Source organism: Lissotriton helveticus, chromosome 5_1, assembly GCF_964261635.1.
Source record: "Lissotriton helveticus chromosome 5_1, aLisHel1.1, whole genome shotgun sequence".
NCBI lineage: Eukaryota > Metazoa > Chordata > Amphibia > Caudata > Salamandridae > Lissotriton > Lissotriton helveticus.
This window is the reverse complement of record NC_136065.1, coordinates 441,140,363-441,158,758: the sequence shown is the minus strand read 5'-3', so window position 1 is coordinate 441,158,758 and position 18,396 is coordinate 441,140,363. Positions and strand designations below refer to the sequence as shown.

Below are 18,396 nucleotides of genomic sequence, written 5' to 3'. Positions count from 1 at the left end.
ACTGTAGATATAGAAAAAACCGCTAATGTACACTCCACCTATATATATATTTTTGTATGTTTTTTGTATATTCGTGCGGATGCCAATAAAAGTTTAAAAAAAATAAAATAAACACCCCAACACCGTATACAGAATACAAATAAACTATAATTTGCTCATTTTACTATTGTGTTATTTACTATTGTGATTTTTATGAAATTTTGTGTGCCACATTTAACTACTTGAATTATACAAGCTTTAATGAGCTGCAAACAACTTTTGTTCATGCCTGTATCACAGGCGGGCAGACAGAGTGACTGAAAGAAGGGGTGAAAACACAGCAAAAGCATAATTTACAAGTAAATGATCTTTTAAAGACCTGTTAAGTACTCGGGTGCGCCTGCAATTAGATGGTCACCAGCCCACAAAGCTGTGTCAGCCCGGGCTGATACTACGGAGTGGGGGGGGGGGGGGGGACTGAAGCCCCTTGAGCCCAATGGGTGTTGCGCGCCTGCTGTATCATATATCTGATAGAGACTACTAGCCGCAGATTCCTTAAGGTAGAATTATCCCCAGGCGTGAAACTGGATCTGGAAAAAATTTCTGGCACAACATCCCTGCACGCCGGGGGGACGGCACCACCTGACTCCGCCCTGACGTCATCCGCGCTCTTGACGTCAGCGAGGATACATAAGTCCCACCCTGGCGGATCCGGATTGTGTCCTGGCCTGTTTTCAGGCCTTCTCTTCTTTTACACGCTTTGGCGTTACTTGGAACAGTGTGCGAATGCCTTCGGGTTTCAAGACGTGTACCTCCTGTGCACGTCCCATGTCGGCGACGGACCCTCACCCGATTTGCATGTGGTGCCTGGGTGAGCACCACGACTCGGAGAGTTGTGATGCCTGCCAGCACCTTAAGCCTAAATCAAGGCGGGAGCTCCGGATGAAGTTGCTGTTGGCGCGATTGTCCAGGTCGGTGTTGTCCCATCATCCGTCCCATGCCTTGGAGGCCGGTTTAGTCTGCGGAATCACTATTCGCCGCTGCCCTTTGAGCGTGGCTCACCGGCTGGTTTGTTTCCGAGGCCCTGTCCTCCTTCCGCAGAGGACGCCGACTCCCCCCGGGACAGGCATCCAAGTCTGTTGCCTCCCTACCCGCCGTTTCCCGGCGTGTAGACGACTAGGGCCCAAATGACAACCTACGCTGTGGTGTTGCAGGCTTCTTTGGCCCTTCCTCCACCTCCTGTGACGTCTGCGGATCCCTTGCCTTGCGCGGGGACTTCCGCGGAGTCGCCGGCGGCTCCGGCCCCAAAGGTTTCGGCTTCAGGTCGGAGGAGGGAAGCGTCGTAGCTGTGTAGTCTTTAGGGGCTCCCCTCTTCGGAGCCTAGCGTCCCTGCATCACCGCAAATCTCTACGGGGCTCCCTGTGGTGTCGCAGGTGATCACCGGGACTCCGGGCTTGTCCCCGAGTCCCCCTCGATCCTCTGAGCAGGCGGCTGCCTCACCAGAGGTCGAGCTGGCGCTGTTTCGGCACCATGAGCCTTCCTCCCCGGCTCCGGTGGAGTCGGGGGTGGAGGCCGGTACCTGGGGCGCTTTTCCGAGTCCCTCTTGGTCCTCGACGCGGCTGCCCAGTCTGAGGCCTTCCTGGCGCCGCGCCTTCGCCATTTCGGCACTGGCCTTGCCCCATTCTCCTGGAGAGCAGGTGGTGGCACGAGTCGGCCCGGCGCCACACAGGCCCACTCTGGTGCCGGTCGACGCCGATCGACGCTGATCAGGCGCCAATGGCGGACTCCACGGAGCCGCGCCGGGTTCTGGAATAGTCTCCTGAGGTCCCTTCCTCTCCAGAGGCCTGTAATCTGTTGCTGTGTTCCTCCCTGGAGACAAGGCGCCGTGTTGTTGCCTTTTCACCGGCATCTTCTAGGGACGGCTCTTCGCCGTCCCTGCGGCCTAAATCCTCGAACCCTGCCTTCTGTGGCTCGCAGCTGGCTTCTCCACCGGCTTCTCCACTCATCCCCATTTGTCTGTGGATTCTCCTCTGTTCCAGGGCTGGCCGCTCCCCCTGGACTTGGGGATGGGTTGGAGATGGGCGGCTCAGTCTACAGCCGTCACCATCGGAGGAATTACTTTCCCCTCCAGGGCGCCCTACTGAGGCCAGTGTTGCCTTTGTTCGGGCTATTTCCACGGCTGCTGGTTTTCTGAGGATGGGTGAACCTGTCACTCCATTTCCTACAGACAACCTCTTGGAGATTCTCCACCAGGGCTCTGGTGGACGGGAGTTGTTCCTTCCTTTTGAAGCATCACTCCATAATTTTCTTATGGGGGCGCCCTGCCACAGGCGACCCAGTGCCTCAGGCACTGCTGCATCGCCATCGTCCTGCCAGCACGACCCGGTCTGTCTTTCTTTCCACCCTTCTGCTCAAGGCGCTCTTCTGCGGAACACGTTTCCGTGTTTGCCTGTGGTGTTGTTTCCTCCATCTAGGGAGTGGTTGGATTCAAGGGGGCGTAATGTCTTCGCATCTTCCAGCCTGTCGGACTTTGTAGAGTCTCTTCTTTCTCATGTCTCCCGTGAGGGTGCCCATGCTGATTTGTGGGGCCATGTGTTGGATGTTAGGGAATGGGCCGCGTTTATTCTTGGTGCGGACTTGGATGTTGCCGATGCTCTTGGCCGTGCTATGGCCACTTCTGTGGCTCTCCGTCACCATGGTTGGCTACCTGATACTGTTTTTCCTGAAAATATCAGAGAGCGTCTAGTTGACCTACCTTTTGACAGGGTCCTTCTGTTCAATACTCATGCAGACTCCGCCATTCAGCGTCTTCTTGCGGGGCTCCGTCCTCCTCCTCCTCAGTAGGTTGGTTTGCTGATCCTCAGGGTCTTAGTGGGAGGTGTTATCCCACTTGCTCCTGGTTTTGTTTTTTTGAGTGGCTGTTACACTTTCTGTGAGGGTTACTGTGCTCTCGGGGTCTTGGTTGGCCCCTCTCTTCAGTTGGCTGCTGGTTCAGCTCTTTTTGTGGTAAGGATGTGCTTTTTGGCTGATTACTAAGCCTTCTGTAGTTTCTGCCGCAGGTCTATGATTTGTCCTCTGATGCGGGATTTTTTTCCCTAAGAGTGGTTCCCATGCTTCTTGGGACGTGCCCTACCCTATATGTGGTACATGTAGCTATTGTATAGCTCTATCTTATGCGGGAAGGGTGTGGACTTCCCCTTGCGAGTTCCTCGCCCTTCCTGGTGTGGCTGTATTCGGATGGCGCGGTCTTTGGTCCTTCCTGGGTCATGACCATCTACGGCGTTGTGCTGCAGTGGTTTTGCCCTTGCCTGCCGTTTGCTCTGGTCCTCTGTCTGGTGTTTTGAAGGGGATAGTTTTCTGTGTTGATGGTCTGGTCCATCCTCCTTGTTTCTCCTCTTATCTTCTACCTGATCGCACTTCTTTGTGGATCGGTTCTATCCGGAGCGGTCCTCTTTAAGGGTCGTTCGTGACGTTTTACTAACTTGCCGTGTTCTGAGCCCAACGTGGTCTGGGCACTTAGTTTCGTGGTGCTTGTCGGCGGCTGGCTGCCCCCGCCTGCTCTTCTGTTCTGTGGCCGGCAGCCTTGGCGTGGGCATTGGCACTACTGCTTCTTGTCCTGCGGGGCTGTTGTGAGATTACATTCTTATTCTTCCGCCTGCCTTATTGCTGAGGCGCCGTTCTGTCTTGTCTGTTGACTTCAAGTTGTGATGGGCTTGGCTGCCCTCTTCACTGGGTACTTTTCCTGGTGGAGGGCGTGCTGTTCATCTGCCTCTTCTCCTTGGAGTCTGTGGGTAGCTCTTCTTCCTCAGTACTCCTCTGTGTTGCCTGTACCTCTGGGAATTCCGATGGGGGTCCCTGGTACGTTGGTGGCCTCCTTCGTATTGACCTCTCCTGTTGGTGAATGCTGGGTTGCTTCTTTTGTCGCTCTGATACATCCCCTGTGGGGCAGGTGTTCTTCGATGCTGAAGTTCTCTTCAGCTTCCGGCCTTGACTCATCCCATGTTGCGGTGGACCGGGTGATTTTTCCCTGTCCTCATGACTGGTCCCCTGTTGAGGGGTCTTGTGCTCTTCTGCGCTGGAGAAGTCCTCTCGCAGACCCTTCTCCCCTTTGGGTATGGCTAGGGTATCTATTCTATGTTAAGGAATCTGCAGCTAGTAGTCTCTATCAGATGTACGAGTTACTTACCTTCGGTAACGATGTATCTGGTAGAGCCGATTCTAGCCGCAGATTCCATCACGACCCGCCCTTCCTCCCCGTTTCTGCGAGGACCCTTCTCGGTCTTCTGCACTCGCTTGCTTCAGGGTGGCGGTCCCCTGCGAGTGCCTTCTTCTCCTTCATCCCTCCCTAGGGGGATGCTCGCCTTGTTGCTGTTTCTCCATTCCTTCCTTTCTGGTGATTGGTGGATGAATGCATGGGTACTTCTGCGCCCAGGCATTTGGTCTCGTATCGTATTTGGGAGCTCCCGCCTACAAGGAGGTGGTCCCACGGGGCTAATTACAATGCGACCGCCACCGTGGTGGTTGCATTGTTCATGTTTAGTATTGCGCCAGGTGCTGCGCTCTGCAGCACCCGCCGCATGACAAAACAGACACCCCACGCATATCCCTGCACTACTACATGATGTAGGGGGCACCTAATTTGCCCCCAGTGCCTATTTCCCTGGTACAGGGGGTTAGGGGGCCCACTACGGGCCCCCAAATCTATTTCCGCCAGCCGTTTGACCACTGCAGAACGACCAGCAGAAAGGGATATTGTAATCGCTACGCACCACACATCATGCATTTTGTGGCTGTTTGAGCTGATTCAGCACACTATGTTTACTATACAATAATATCCATCCATTAATTCACGATCCATCGATCCACAACCAAGTTAGCGACTCATTCACCCCCGCTCCAACACAGCTAAAGAAATCTACCCATGCAAACCAACCTGCCAAATCAGATCACATTGTGCATGCATGCACCCATGAAACCATCCATCTAGTCATCCAACCCTTTTTTCGTTTCTTTCTAAGTATTACTCCACATATGCCAAATTATTTGGACTGTATAAATCCACTTTGAATTATGCAGTGTCCATTACCAATACTAAAAAACAACAAAGTGGTGAAAGAGATGTTTGACTTAGTCTCATCTACTCATGCTGCATTTATGACAATAGTTTTTTGCCCCTTGTACCACTCTAGACAGAGTCCAGCCAAATACAAATCAGTTTTGATCCTACTACAATAGAAACAGTCCAGCGCAAACTGTCAGGTCAAGTTTCCTTGAGAAAAGGAGAAAAGTAACACTGACCGGTTTCGGCTTACTCAGGCCTCGTCAGTGAGATGTAGCCTGAAAGCCTCCAAATGTAGGCAGTAAAATTTGGCCTTGCATGCTTTTTAAAATCCCAACTTTTTATTTTTTTAAAGTAGGCCACTATCACAAATCCAAGTACGAAATAAGTAAGTTAAATAAGTAGGTTGCACATGTCAATGTTAACTTGACCCAGAAGAAGTAACAAAAACGTAAACGTTGTAACTTAAGCCACCCATGAGAGCAGTAGTCTTCTTCACGTTCCCTCAGCAGATGCACTCAGAGCGACACTAACAGCAAAACTATGTATTATACCACCCCAACCAATCTACCATTCTGACTCCACTTTTCTGTATGCCTCTAGATAACATCAAATGCTTGCTTTCGCCAATACTCCCATTTCAATTTTGAATTCTGCTAAAGGAATTGTGTTCTCTCCACCCTACTGCATCAATAATGTCTCCACTTTGAACCATAACTTAACTTTCTTAATCTTCTTAAAGAACTATAAGCCACTCAAACTGGTTGCATGGCCCTAGTCCAGAGAAATTCTGTAAATGCAATTAAGAGTGGACAGAGAAAATAAGAAAGAGGGAGAGATATGTAGTCATATGAGGGATTAGGACCCACTTGTGAGAGGGAAGAGCAAGTTTCGTCTCTTGATGCCTTCACACACCCCGAAGGATGTCATGCTTCATCATTGGGCGTTTTGCTCCTTGTCGGGCTGACGCTGCAATGCCCCACGGGTCCCCCGAAGGGTCGCTTTGGCGGAGATCTTTTGAGACAAAAAGCCATAGGGTGCATGCAGGTGTGTAGAGTGAGTCCTCTAAGAGGGAGTTGTAGTGCGTGCAACGTGAGTTAAAACAATGCCCCTTTTTTGATAAACGGTTAAACATTAGGAGCACAGACACTGGACCCACAAACAGCTCCTGGTCCCCCCCCCTCTCTTTTTGCATTTATACGACAGATAAAATAACACATATTCTCGCCCCTGTATTTCATCTTCGATAGTGTGAAATAATATTATGAGACCCACATATTAATTTTGAAAGACAATTCATCTACTTTGTGCTTACCCCCTGTTTTTCTTTTACTGGGAACTCTGCTCTATCCTGAGGAATTCCAAATAAACCCAAGCCCCAAGTGTGCTGTAAAATTGGTATCCTTTATCCTCTAAATATGTGTGTCTTCATGTAGATCTGTTCTGACTCTGTCAAGGCACCAGTGGCGGCTCCTCCGCTAAGGCGGAGGAGCACCACCATCATCTAAAAATTAAAAACATTATTATTTTTTTTTGTTGTCAGGCAGGTTTTTCGTTGTCAGGGTGGGGCTGTGCCAGCAGGGGTGGAGTGGCTGGGGCACTTAAATACACATGATGGTTTGGCCAGCCAGCTTGGGGTGGCCAAACAGTCCTGCGCACTGGCTGTAGAACATACACAGGCTCAGGGTCCCGTCTGAGCACAGAATCATGGCACTCAGACCAATCACGATGCCTCAGCATGGTGACAGCAGCATCGTGATTACCTTAGGGGAGCCTGTCTGTGCTTCCTGCTTCTGGTAGAACAGAAGAGGACGGAGGCGAGGAAAGGCTGTGGCCGGCAACAAAGTAAGTACTTTTTAAGGTTTTTTTCCATCAACCACCTCACCCGTACTACTCGGTGGCAGCCACCACTGCAAGGCACCAGGCTCCTATTGATTTCTATTAAAATATTAATAACACCCTCATTCTTGCAAGTCAGCAGTATGGGTAAAACAACAGCCTGTCTTATTGCAAAGGGGTCAGTTATGAAAACTGCAGTGCATGATAAATCATCCCCACAGGTTCTCTCTGTCAGCCTGCCCACTGCACTGACACTCTGGCGGCTTCCACTGCAGATGCCATGTTTTTGTTAAATAAAACGCTACCTCACTATTGAATAGGATTGGGCGTAACCAGATTTGAGATATCTATTCTACATTTGTTACTTTGGAACATGCTATTTTGGGTCCATAATTCAGTCGTATTGACTTATTGATGAAATGCATTCCTGTAGCTGAGGTTTTTTCGCACCGTTTCATACTTCTGACTAGAAGTTCCAGTTTCACTCACATATATTTATGGCCTAGTAGAAGAAAATCTGCTCCCCAGCCTTCAAATAGAACTCAAAATATTGGTTAGGAAACAGAGTGAGCGAACACATTCTGTTTTCTGGACATCTGTGCTTGAAAACCCCATATCATACCTTGCTCTTTAGACTAGGACAATATATGTAGCAAGCCCAGTGTCTCCACTAGCCAACTTGATACACTGCCATAGTTCTGACAATTATACTGGAGTTCATTTTAAGTAGACTGAGCTGAACTGCTTAAAGGTGGGTGGAGTTGGGAAGGGGAAACGAGTCAGCCCTTTAACCCCTAAAGTTGTCCTCAATCACTGTGGACTTGACCAGATCAAGGATTATGGGAGAAGTTTGTGCAAAAAGGGACATGAACAGCATCACACTATGGTGAAACACCAATGATACGCTAGTTTTCTTAGAAGAGGAAGTCTCCTACCTTATTGCATGAACTCTTTCTTGGGACCAGCCAGGGGAAGAGTGGGTAAGTGTGTCCTCCCCCTGACTTTAATGCATGTGCACAATTGTAATAATGAAAGTCCATTACTATCTGTGTAGCTGTAACATCCTCACCATTTATAGGTATCGCCTGTAGACAACTTTTAGCTGTCTGTTGTCGTAAGAGTTATTGTGGGCTTTGTTCCAGACTATTGGATACTGTTACTTTGTTGTCACTCTCATATGAATTAATAGCTTTTTTCTTTCAGTTCTCCAAAAAAGTGCATGTGTTTTTTTGCCCCTGTCGCCTATCCTCCTGTGTGATCCATGTTTCTCTCTCTTCCGCCCACCCTAAGCTGGTCCATTGTTTCCTCACCCACAGCTTTTTTTCTTAACTCTCCTGCTTCGAGCAGCTCCATTTTTCCCTGTCCATTTCCCATTGCTGTCCACTCTGCATTTAAATCTCCCCAACAAGCTCTTCTTTTGCTCCTCAAAAATCCGTTAGGATGCAAAGAAAAAGGTGGCGTCATTTTGTTGGGAGAGCCCGGCAGCTGCTATTTGCTGCCAGGCCATTCTATTTTCAAAAAGCTGTTTGCACCTGTATAACTTAAATTTTTTTTCAAATTTACTGCTCCAAGAGGCAACCGCCATCTTTGAACGTTACACAAAACATTATGGTGTGTATGCAGACATGAGCGGTGATGCATGTGTGCACATGTCATAATGTTGGTCCACCACAGCGTCCTGATATTTGTGCACGTATGCATCATCAGGACTGTTGGACCTAGGGACTCCAGGTCACATAGGGTAGCCTGGCACAGAGTGGAAAGGCCCAATCCAGAGGTCAAAGTGTTAAGCTTGCATCACACCCTAAAAGTAACTCAGCATCCATCCACCAGAAAAGAAAGAGACTACACCAATTTTAGAAAAATACACATCGCTTTATAAAAGTTCTCTTGGTAGGTTCAAAATTCAGAGTAATCAATTTCACTCCATCTACTCTTTTCTTACATCCGTGAGGTTTCAAATTTACATTCTTAACATTGTTTTATACAGTAGTAAACTTTCCAGTATTTATTCTTACGATTTTACTTTTTCTTGCTACAAATTTCACAGTTCAGTTAAGTTGTGCAATTACATTTACAATTTTAAAAGTTGAAGCTGTCAGGTACTTTACCCAAGTGAATCAGGACCATCAATTTGCTTGATGTCACAATAAGTCAGCAAACCTTTCCCCATTGGCATACATGAAGGCTAATCCAATCAGCTGTTTGATTGAAAGAAACAGGCAAGTTATACCAACATTTAATTCTGTCTTATATATGCCCCACTGATATTTCCCTTTTTGGTCTGTCTGTTTAATCTCTTGCCTCAGCCCTCTTGCCCTTTTCTCAAATGGCTGCGATACAATGGACTGTTATGACCCTTCCCACAAAAGTTACCCTAGCTCAAGTATCACTGGGTCGAGCTGTTTCAGTCTTCTGGGGAATCTTTGCTGACAACGTCTACGTTCTGGTCCCTGTCAACCCAGCCGGTTTAATACTGACTATCTCTCTGGTCTGCCGGCGGTTATGGGCCAGTCACGTTAGCACTTGCTGCCTCCACCCACTCTCCCGGCTTACTGGGCAATTTAGGGCTGCCTTCCAGTCCTGTCCACTGCCATTGATCAGCGTCTGCCTCCGCTGTGGGCTGGGTAAATCTGCTTTCCTCTTTGCTGCTGTTCGGAGGGGTAGGGGGGGGGGGGGTCCAGCGTACTTCACAGCGTTGCTTACAGCGGCGTTTCACCACACTTCTGGGATCCTTCTCCCACCGGCTCCACCTGTAGCAGGCTCCGCCTTTTCTCCACCTCCTTCAGCGTCGGTCGGCCTCCTCCGAGGTCGCGGCTGGCTTCTCCCGCCTTGACTTCGCCTTCGCCCAGCCTCCTCTCACGTCGTCACGCCTACCACGGCGTTACCACAGTTCCGGCAACAACAGCTGGCTGCCTTCGCCTGTGCCCGTCACCTCCGTACTCGCTACGGGACTCTCCCGCCTCCGCCGCTCGACAACAGGGCCTGCATGGCTTTCCCCTCAGCCACTCCGGAGGAAGCACCACCTAGTAGGCACACTTCCGCGCAGATGGTATCCACAGCAGATGCAGGGGAACCTCGCTCAACGCTCCGGGTCCTCCCACACAGTGAGTGTCTCTACGATCTCGGGAACGCCTGCTCCTCGCTTTCCTAGGCCAGTTTTTCACTGCGCACTGAAGTTAACCTAGGTGCGCTGGTCACACGCAGGTAGTCCAAAGTAATCCCGCGATAGAAGGACTGGGTCAAGTAACAGGGGAGACGTTGTTTAAGTAGGCAGCCGATCCAAGGAACGATCTTCCTTCACTCAATGCGCCTCTCTCCCCACAACTTTGCCTCACTCCTTTCCCGACCAGGTTCCAAAACCAACTCTCTGGTCACTACAAAATAGCTGCCCTGTCCCTGGCCTTATATAGGCTGACCCCAGGCTGCCAGAACCAGCTGGAAGGTTCTAGAGTCTCCCTATGTTGTTCTATGGGCTCCTTCCCAGCTGAAAGTGGGGAGAGCTACCCAACCCCTTGGGAGTACTCATCACTAAGGCGGAAATACCTGGAGAGACCGTCTGCAATGGCGTGGTCCACTCCTGGCCGATGTTCCACCCGAAAGTCCATTCCCTGTAGGGAGATGGACCATCTCAACAGCTTGGGATTCTCCCCCTTCATTTGCATCAGCCAACGAAGGGGCCGATGGTCGGTCTGAACCAGGAAGTGCGAGCCAAACAGGTATGGCCGCAACTTCTTCAGAGCCCATACCATTGCAAAGGCTTCCCGCTCAATTGCACTCCACTTCTGTTCCCGGGGAAGCAGTCTCCTAGACAGGAAGACAACAGGCTGATCCAGACCCTCTTCATTGAGTTGCGATAACACTGCCCCAATGCCATGCTCTGATGCATCTGTCTGGACAATGAACTCCTTAGAGAAATCCGGGGCCCTCAGGACCGGTGCTGCACACATTGCCTGTTTCATCTTTTCAAAGGCTTGTTGACAAGCCTCTGTCCAGACTACCCGTCGAGGTTGTTTCTTGGATGTGAGCTCAGTCAGGGGGGCCACAATAGTGCCATACCCCTTCACAAAGCAACGGTAGTAACCTGTGAGGCCCAGGAAGGCTCGGACCTCAGTTTGGGGCTTGGGGGGCTCCCAGGCCATGATAGCCTCAATCTTTGCCTGGAGGGGCTGCACCGTTCCCCTGCCCACCAAGTGGCCTAGGTAAACAACCGACCCCTGCCCAATCTGACATTTACTGGCCTTGATTGTCAAGCCAGCCTGTTTCAGGGCTTGGAGAACAGCTTGTAAGTGACTCAAATGGTCCTCCCAACTGCTGCTGAAGACAGCAATGTCATCCAGATAAGCAGCGGAGAAAGCCTCCATCCCAGAGAGGACCTGATTCACCAGCCGCTGAAAAGTGGCAGGGGCGTTCTTGAGCCCAAAGGGCATTACACAGAACTGGTAGTGGCCCTCAGGTGTGGAGAAGGCTGACCTTTCCTTTGCTTCGTCTGTAAGGGAGATCTGCTAGTACCCTGAAGTAAGGTCAAAGGTACTCAAGTATTGAGCAGCTCCCAGCCGGTCAATAAGTTCATCCGCCCTTGGGATCGGATGTGCTTCAGTTTTGGTCACTGAATTCAGTTCCAGGTTATCCACATAGAACCTCAGTTCTGGAGTGGTGCCCGGTGGGGCAGCTTTTGGTACTAGAACCATCGGACTGGACCAGGGCCTACTAGAAGGTTCAATTACTCCTAGCTCCAGCATTTTTGTAACTTCACTGTGGATGCTAGCCTTCACCTTATCTGACAGCCGGTAGGTCTTAGACTTCACTGGTTGGCTGTCTCTTGTGTCTACATCATGGGTACACAGGTGGGTCCTTCCCGGGATAAGGGAGAACAGCGAGGAGTACTGCTCCAAGATCTGGCGGCAGTCCTCTCGCTGCTCAGGAGTTAGGGATGGGGAGAGAATTACTCCCTCCACCGACCCATCCTTTTCCTGAGACAAAAAGAGATCAGGGAGAGGCTCGCTTTCCGCTTCCTCTGCTCCATCAGTCACCATCATCAAGATGACCTCGGGCCTCTCATGGTGGGGTTTAAGACGATTAGCATGCAGCACCCGTGTAGGGGCTGTCGAGGGGTCTTAAGATCCACCAGGTAAGTAGCCTTACCCTTCTTCTCCATCACCTCAAAGGGGCCTGTCCAGCGATCCTGAAGGGCACTCGGCTCTCCAGGTTCCATCACCCACACTTTCTGGCCAGGCTCCAACTCCACAGGGTGAGCGTTGTGGTCATACCACTCTTTCATCACTGCTTGGCTGGCTTCCAAGTTGTCGGAAGCTTGCTTCCACAACTTAGCCATTTGGCTCCGGAAGGCCAGCATGTAGCTCACCACATCCTGGGGAAGCTTCCTGGGAGACTTTTCCCATCCATCTTTCACCAGGCTGAGAGGTCCACGCACAGGGTGCCCATACAGAAGCTCGAAGGGGCTGAAGCCCACTCCCTTCTGTGGCACTTCCCTGTAGGAAAACAACAAACAGGGGAGGAGGACGTCCCATTTCCTCCGCAGGCTCTCAGGCAGACTTCTTATCATGCCTTTCAAGGTCTTGTTGAACCTTTCCACTAGACCATTTGTCTCTGGGTGATTAGGAGTGGTGAACCGGTAGGTAACTCCACACTCCTTCCACATAGCCCGCATGTATTCTGACATGAAGTTGGCCCCCCTGTCAGACACAACCTCCTTGGGGAAACCCACTGGGGTAAAGATCCCCATCAGGGCCCTAGCCACTGCAGGTGCAATAATGGTCCTCAGAGGAATTGCCTCTGGGTACCGTGTGGCGTGATCCACCAGAACCAGGATAAACCTGTGACCAGCTGTAGTTGGTGGATCCAATGGCCCCACAATGTCGATGCCCACCCTTTCAAAGGGGGTGCTAACGACAGGAAGTGGTTCCAGGGGAGCTTTCAGCTTCACCCCTGTTTTCCCACTGGCTTGGCAAGATACACATGTCCGACAGTATGTGTCGGATGCCACCCTCATCTGAGGCCAGTAAAAGTGGGGGACAAGCCGGGCAAAGGTCTTGTCCTGTCCTAAGTGTCCTGCCAAGGGTATCTCATGAGCCAACTCCAAAAGAAAGGCTCGGTAATGTTGAGGGACAACCAAGGCCCGTGATGAACCGTGCACGGGTGCCTTAGGTTCACTGTAGAGGAGTCCATCCTCCCAGAAAATATGGTAATTCCCAGTAACGTTCCCTGCTGCCTGGGCTTCGGCCTGTCGCCTCAGTCCCTCAAGGGTAGGGCACTCCCTATGGCCCTTACAAAACTCCTCCCTGGTAGGCCCTCCTTCCACATGCCACTCAGCAGGGATAGGTAAGTTCTCCAGGGAGACAACTTTCCCCTCCACGGACTCCTGGACCACCACCGCAGGTGGCCTATCTGTCTCATGGGGTGTGGAAGCCAAGGCAGGCTTCTCCTGTCCTCGGTTCTTTCCCTTTTTGGCAGCTGGCTGCGCCTTTGTTCCAGGCTCCAGCCCAAGCAAACTCCCTCTCCAGATAGTCGCGGACCTTGTGCTAGCACAGGCCCAGTCAGGTGTACCCAGCATCTCAGAATGAGTCCGGTATTCCACCTCCTTCCAAGCATTGTGCTCCATATCATTCCCCAACAGACAGTCGACTGGCACGGTATGGCTTACGGCAACTCGAAGTGAACCTGCAACCCCTTCCCACTCAAATGGAATCTCGGCCACAGGGTAGTGGCCCAATCTGCCGTCAGCCATCGCGGCGGGGTGGAGTACATGTGGAATCACCTGCTCTGGAGACACCAGTTGACTCCTTACCATAGTCATACTGGCTCCTGTGTCTCTCAGAGCCTCCCCTCTTTGGCCATTGATGGTGACCCATTGCCCATACTTTGTAGTATTTGAGGGCACCTGGATCTTAGGAACCATCTACCAATCTCCCAGGGACACTAAGGTGACACCCGCCCACTCCCCCCCCCCTTATCCAAGGGCAACTCCTCCCCGAGCACTACACTAGCTACTCCCGGGGGTTTTCCTCCAGTGGGAGGGGGTGGTGTCTTTGGGCACTTGACATCTCCCTTATAATGTCCAACACCACCACACTCAAAGCAGTGGACAACCCTTGGCTGCTGACCCTGGCCAGGATGAGGGTTTCTGGGCGGTTTAGCTTTAGGGGTGAAACCTGTTCCCTTTCCCTGGAAACTGTTTTGGGGGCCTTTTGAGAACCCCCTCTTTCTTCTGGGGGGCGCCCTGTTCGGCCCTTTGGGAATCCCCTCCAGTCCCCTTTGAGGACACCCAGGTACTAGCCCAGATGTCCGCCTCCTCAGCAAGCTTCCGAGGGTTGGTCAGCTTGCTGTCCACCAGGTGTTGACGCAGCTCGGGAAAACATTTCTCGAGTAGGTGCTCCTTGAGTATAAGGTCATACAACCCCTCATAGTCCCTCACCTCGCTGCCTTGTACCCAACCCTCTAATGCCTTATTTGCGTAGTCCAAGAAATCCACCCAATTCTGTGTGCCTAGTTTGTGACTACCCCTAAACTTCTGCCGATACTTCTCTGGGGTCAGTCCAAACTTTCTTATTAGCGCCACTTTCATGGTGGGGTAGTGGGTCTGCTCTCCCTGCTCTAGGGCCAAAAGTGTATCCCTTCCTGCAGGAGGCATGTATTTATACAAGCCACCTCCCCAGTGTTTCTCCAGTATCCCATGGGCTCTTAAGGAGACCTCCTAGGCAGCCAGCCACTTGGCGATGTCATCCCCTGCGCTGTAGCTGGCGACTAAGTCCTTTGGTAAATAGGGTCTGGGTTCCCTGGTCAAGTCCTTAGATTCGCTGCCACCATTAGGAGTACTGGGTGTCCCTGCCTGTAGGGCCTTGAGATCTAACTCTCTGAGTTTCAACTCATGAGCCATCCTCTGCTCCTCCCTCTCCATTTCCAACCGGGCTAACTCCCACTTCAGCTGTCTTTTCTCCCTCCGGTCAGCTAATTCAGCTTCGGTTAAGCTTCTTCCAGAGACACTGCTGCCCTCCCTTGAAAGTGTCCTAGGACCCGGTAGTAGGTTCCCCACTTCAGGTTGGTACAATCCATCTACCCCGATGACAGTGTCCCGGTCTGTCTCCTCTTCCTCCTCCTTCCCCTCTGGGTGCGCTGCCACCGACGCCCTAAGGCTGGTCTGGAGTTCCCCCTTTTTAGCACCACGCTTAAAGAACACTCCCATATTTTGGCGAAAGTCTCTAAGTTGGGCCACAGTGTAGGTCTCCAATTCTTCCAGAGCAAATTCCATTTTGCCAATGAGAGTTCGGGACAGCCACTTGAAAGGAATTAGTTTAGAGGGTATTTAGAAGCTACCTCCACCCACCACCAGGAGTAAATTTGGAAAAAACAAAATTATAATTAGGAAGTTCGCCAGGAGAAAACTCCAGGTGTAGGTCTATGGAGTACACTACGTTACTATTGAGTGGATGCAAGCACAGTTCTCATCCCACCGCTGGACACCAATTATGTTGGACCAAGGGACTCCAGGTCACATAGGGTAGCCTGGCACAGAGTGGAAAGGCCCAATCCAGAGGTCAAAGTGTTAAGCTTGCATCACACCCTAAAAGTAACTCGGCGTCCATCCACCAGAAAAGAAAGAGACTACACCAATTTTAGAAAAATACGATTCGCTTTATAAAAGTTCTCTTGGTAGGTTCAAAATTCAGAGTAATCAATTTCACTCCCTCTACTCTTTTCTTACATCTGTGAGGTTTCAAATTTACATTCTTAACATTGTTTTATACAGTAGTAAACTTTCCAGTATTTATTCTTACGATTTTACTTTTTCTTGCTACAAATTTCACAGTTCAGTTAAGTTGTGCAATTACATTTACAATTTTAAAAGTTGAAGCTGTCAGGTACTTTACCCAAGTGAATCAGGACCATCAATTTGCTTGATGTCACAATAAGTCAGCAAACCTTTCCCCACTGGCATACATGAAGGCTAATCCAATCAGCTGTTTGATTGAAAGAAACAGGCAAGTTATACCAACATTTAATTCTGTCTTATATATGCCCCACTGATATTTCCCTTTTTGGTCTGTCTGTTTAATCTCTTGCCTCAGCCCTCTTGCCCTTTTCTCAAATGGCTGCGATACAATGGACTGTTATGACCCTTCCCACAAAAGTTACCCTAGCTCAAGTATCACTGGGTCGAGCTGTTTCAGTCTTCTGGGGAATCTTTGCTGACAACTTCTACGCTCTGGTCCCTGTCAACCCAGCCGGTTTAATACTGACTATCTCTCTGGTCTGCCGGCGGTTATGGGCCAGTCACGTTAGCTCCTGCTGCCTCCACCCACTCTCCCGGCTTACTTGGCAATTTAGGGCTGCCTTCGAGTCCTGCCCACTGCCCTTGATCAGCGGCTGCCTCCGCTGTGGGCTGGGTAAATCTGCTTTCCTCTTTGCTGCTGTTAGGAGGGGGGTGGGGGGGTCCAGCGTACTTCACCGCGTTGCTTACAGCGGCGTTTGACCACACTTCGGCATCCTTCTTCCGCCGGCTCCACCTGTAGCAGGCTCTGCCTTTTCTCCACCTCCTTCAGCGTCGGTCGGCCTCCTCCGAGGTCGCGGCTGGCTTCTCCCGCCTTGACTTCGCCTTCGCCCAGGCTCCTCTCACGTCGTCACGCCTACCACGGCGTTACCACAGTTCCGGCAAAAACAGCTGGCTGCCTCCGCCTGTGCCCGTCACCTCCGCACTCGCTACGGGACTCTCCCGCCTCCGCCGCTCGACAACAGGGCCTGCTTGGCTTTCCCCTCAGCCACTCCGGAGGAAGCACCACCTAGTAGGCACACTTCCGCGCAGATGGGATCCACAGCAGATGCCGGGGAACCTCTCTCAACGCTCCGGGTCCTCCCACACAGTGAGTGTCTCTACGATCTCGGGAACTCCTGCTCCTCGCTTTCCTAGGCCAGTTTTTCACTGCGCACTGAAGTTAACCTAGTTGCGCTGGTCACACGCAGGTAGTCAGAAGTAATCCCGCGATAGAAGGGCTGGGTCAAGTAACAGGGGGAGACTTCGTTTAAGTAGGCAGCCGATCCAAGGAACGATCTTCCTTCACTCAATGCGCCTCTCTCCCCACAACTTTGCCTCACTCCTTTCACGACCAGGTTCCAAAACCAACTCTCTGGTCACTACAAAATGGCTGCCCTGTCCCTGGCCTTATATAGGCTGACCCAAGGCTGCCAGAACCAGCTGGAAGGTTCTAGAGTCTCCCTATGTTGTTCCATGGGCCCCTTCCCTGAGGTAATCAGTTATGGCAGTTACTGGCCACCATTTTGTGTAGCTAAACTTGCCCTAGAAAAGGAGGGATTTCAGGGCCTATGAGGAACTGTAGGGTCAAGGAGTACCTAACCCCCCTGGACAACACCTAAAAATTCCAGTGGACATTAAAAAAAAATGAAAGGATTGAGGGGCAAAAAGGGGACAAAAATTAAATAAACAATAGGAGGGACCACCCAAAGGCTGACAGGTCTAACAAGGACTTAAAAAAATATTTGATGCTGCACAATATTTATTTTTGCCAATGCTGCACAGCAAAAAGGCAGAACTTGTTGGCTTTCGCGGTGCTTGTCCACTTCTACCCAAGAGTTCCTCTGTGTTGTTGGAAACATTTTGTGGCCCTCTGATCGTAAGAATCCTTTCAAACCATACTTATGGTGGTCCTCAGGCACACTATTGGTGTTCTCTGTGCTGATGCAGCTCTACATTGATGTCCCCTTATTTGGAGCAGCATTTTACATTTAAGTGCGCAACATCTAAAGTGTCATATGTGCGCTCAGTGGTATTGCCTGCTGGCTTCCCCTTCTAAATTAGGTCATAGGAGTGTCATCAAACAGAATGACTTACCTGTGTGATAGCAGCCTAAAATGTCTGTCAAAATCTTAATTAATCATCATCAAGAACAATGTCGAGATTGATAAGGATAAACCTCCATATTACGATTTTTTCTTTAAAATCAATTATTGCTCAATGAATCAATGGGGCACAGTGATTAGGTGCTCGCATGTAGAATGAACTGTGTGCATCAACACACCCGATCTATGAATAAACAGAAGTGAACAGTGGTTCCAAAAACGTGTAACAGAATTACCAATACCCCCAATAATTTCTTATTTCTGACCTGACCCACATGTATCCCCCTCTAAGTCATCCAACCCCTCCAAAGAAACCGATTACCGTGACATTGGTAACTCAAGAAAGAGTACTTATTGTGCAGGATACTGGGAACTCCGAAATAAAGAGCTTTAGCCTATTTATTTTTTAAAAGGACTCGGAGTACTCCCATTTGTCCCATCGTCAACTTCAGTTTAAAGGCATCTTTGTGGTGTTGTGTCCTGTGTTTATACGGGTTAAGACTCTCACAGCACTCGGCAGACTCCTTACAAGTATTATATAAACTGGTGTGTGTGGTTAATAAAGTTTATGATGGAGTGTGTTCAGTTAACGGTCGCATGCTAAAGAATAAAGATGTGCAAACCAGAGCTCTGCGTGTGGCGTGGTC

General features: G+C 50.4%; 1 protein-coding gene across 27 annotated transcripts in view; it reads left to right on the top strand.

Moving 5' to 3' along the window:
* ANK3 (ankyrin 3) overlaps positions 1–18,396 on the top strand; it is a 1,924,186-nt gene that overhangs the window by 1,374,612 nt on the left and 531,178 nt on the right. The window lies entirely within an intron of this gene.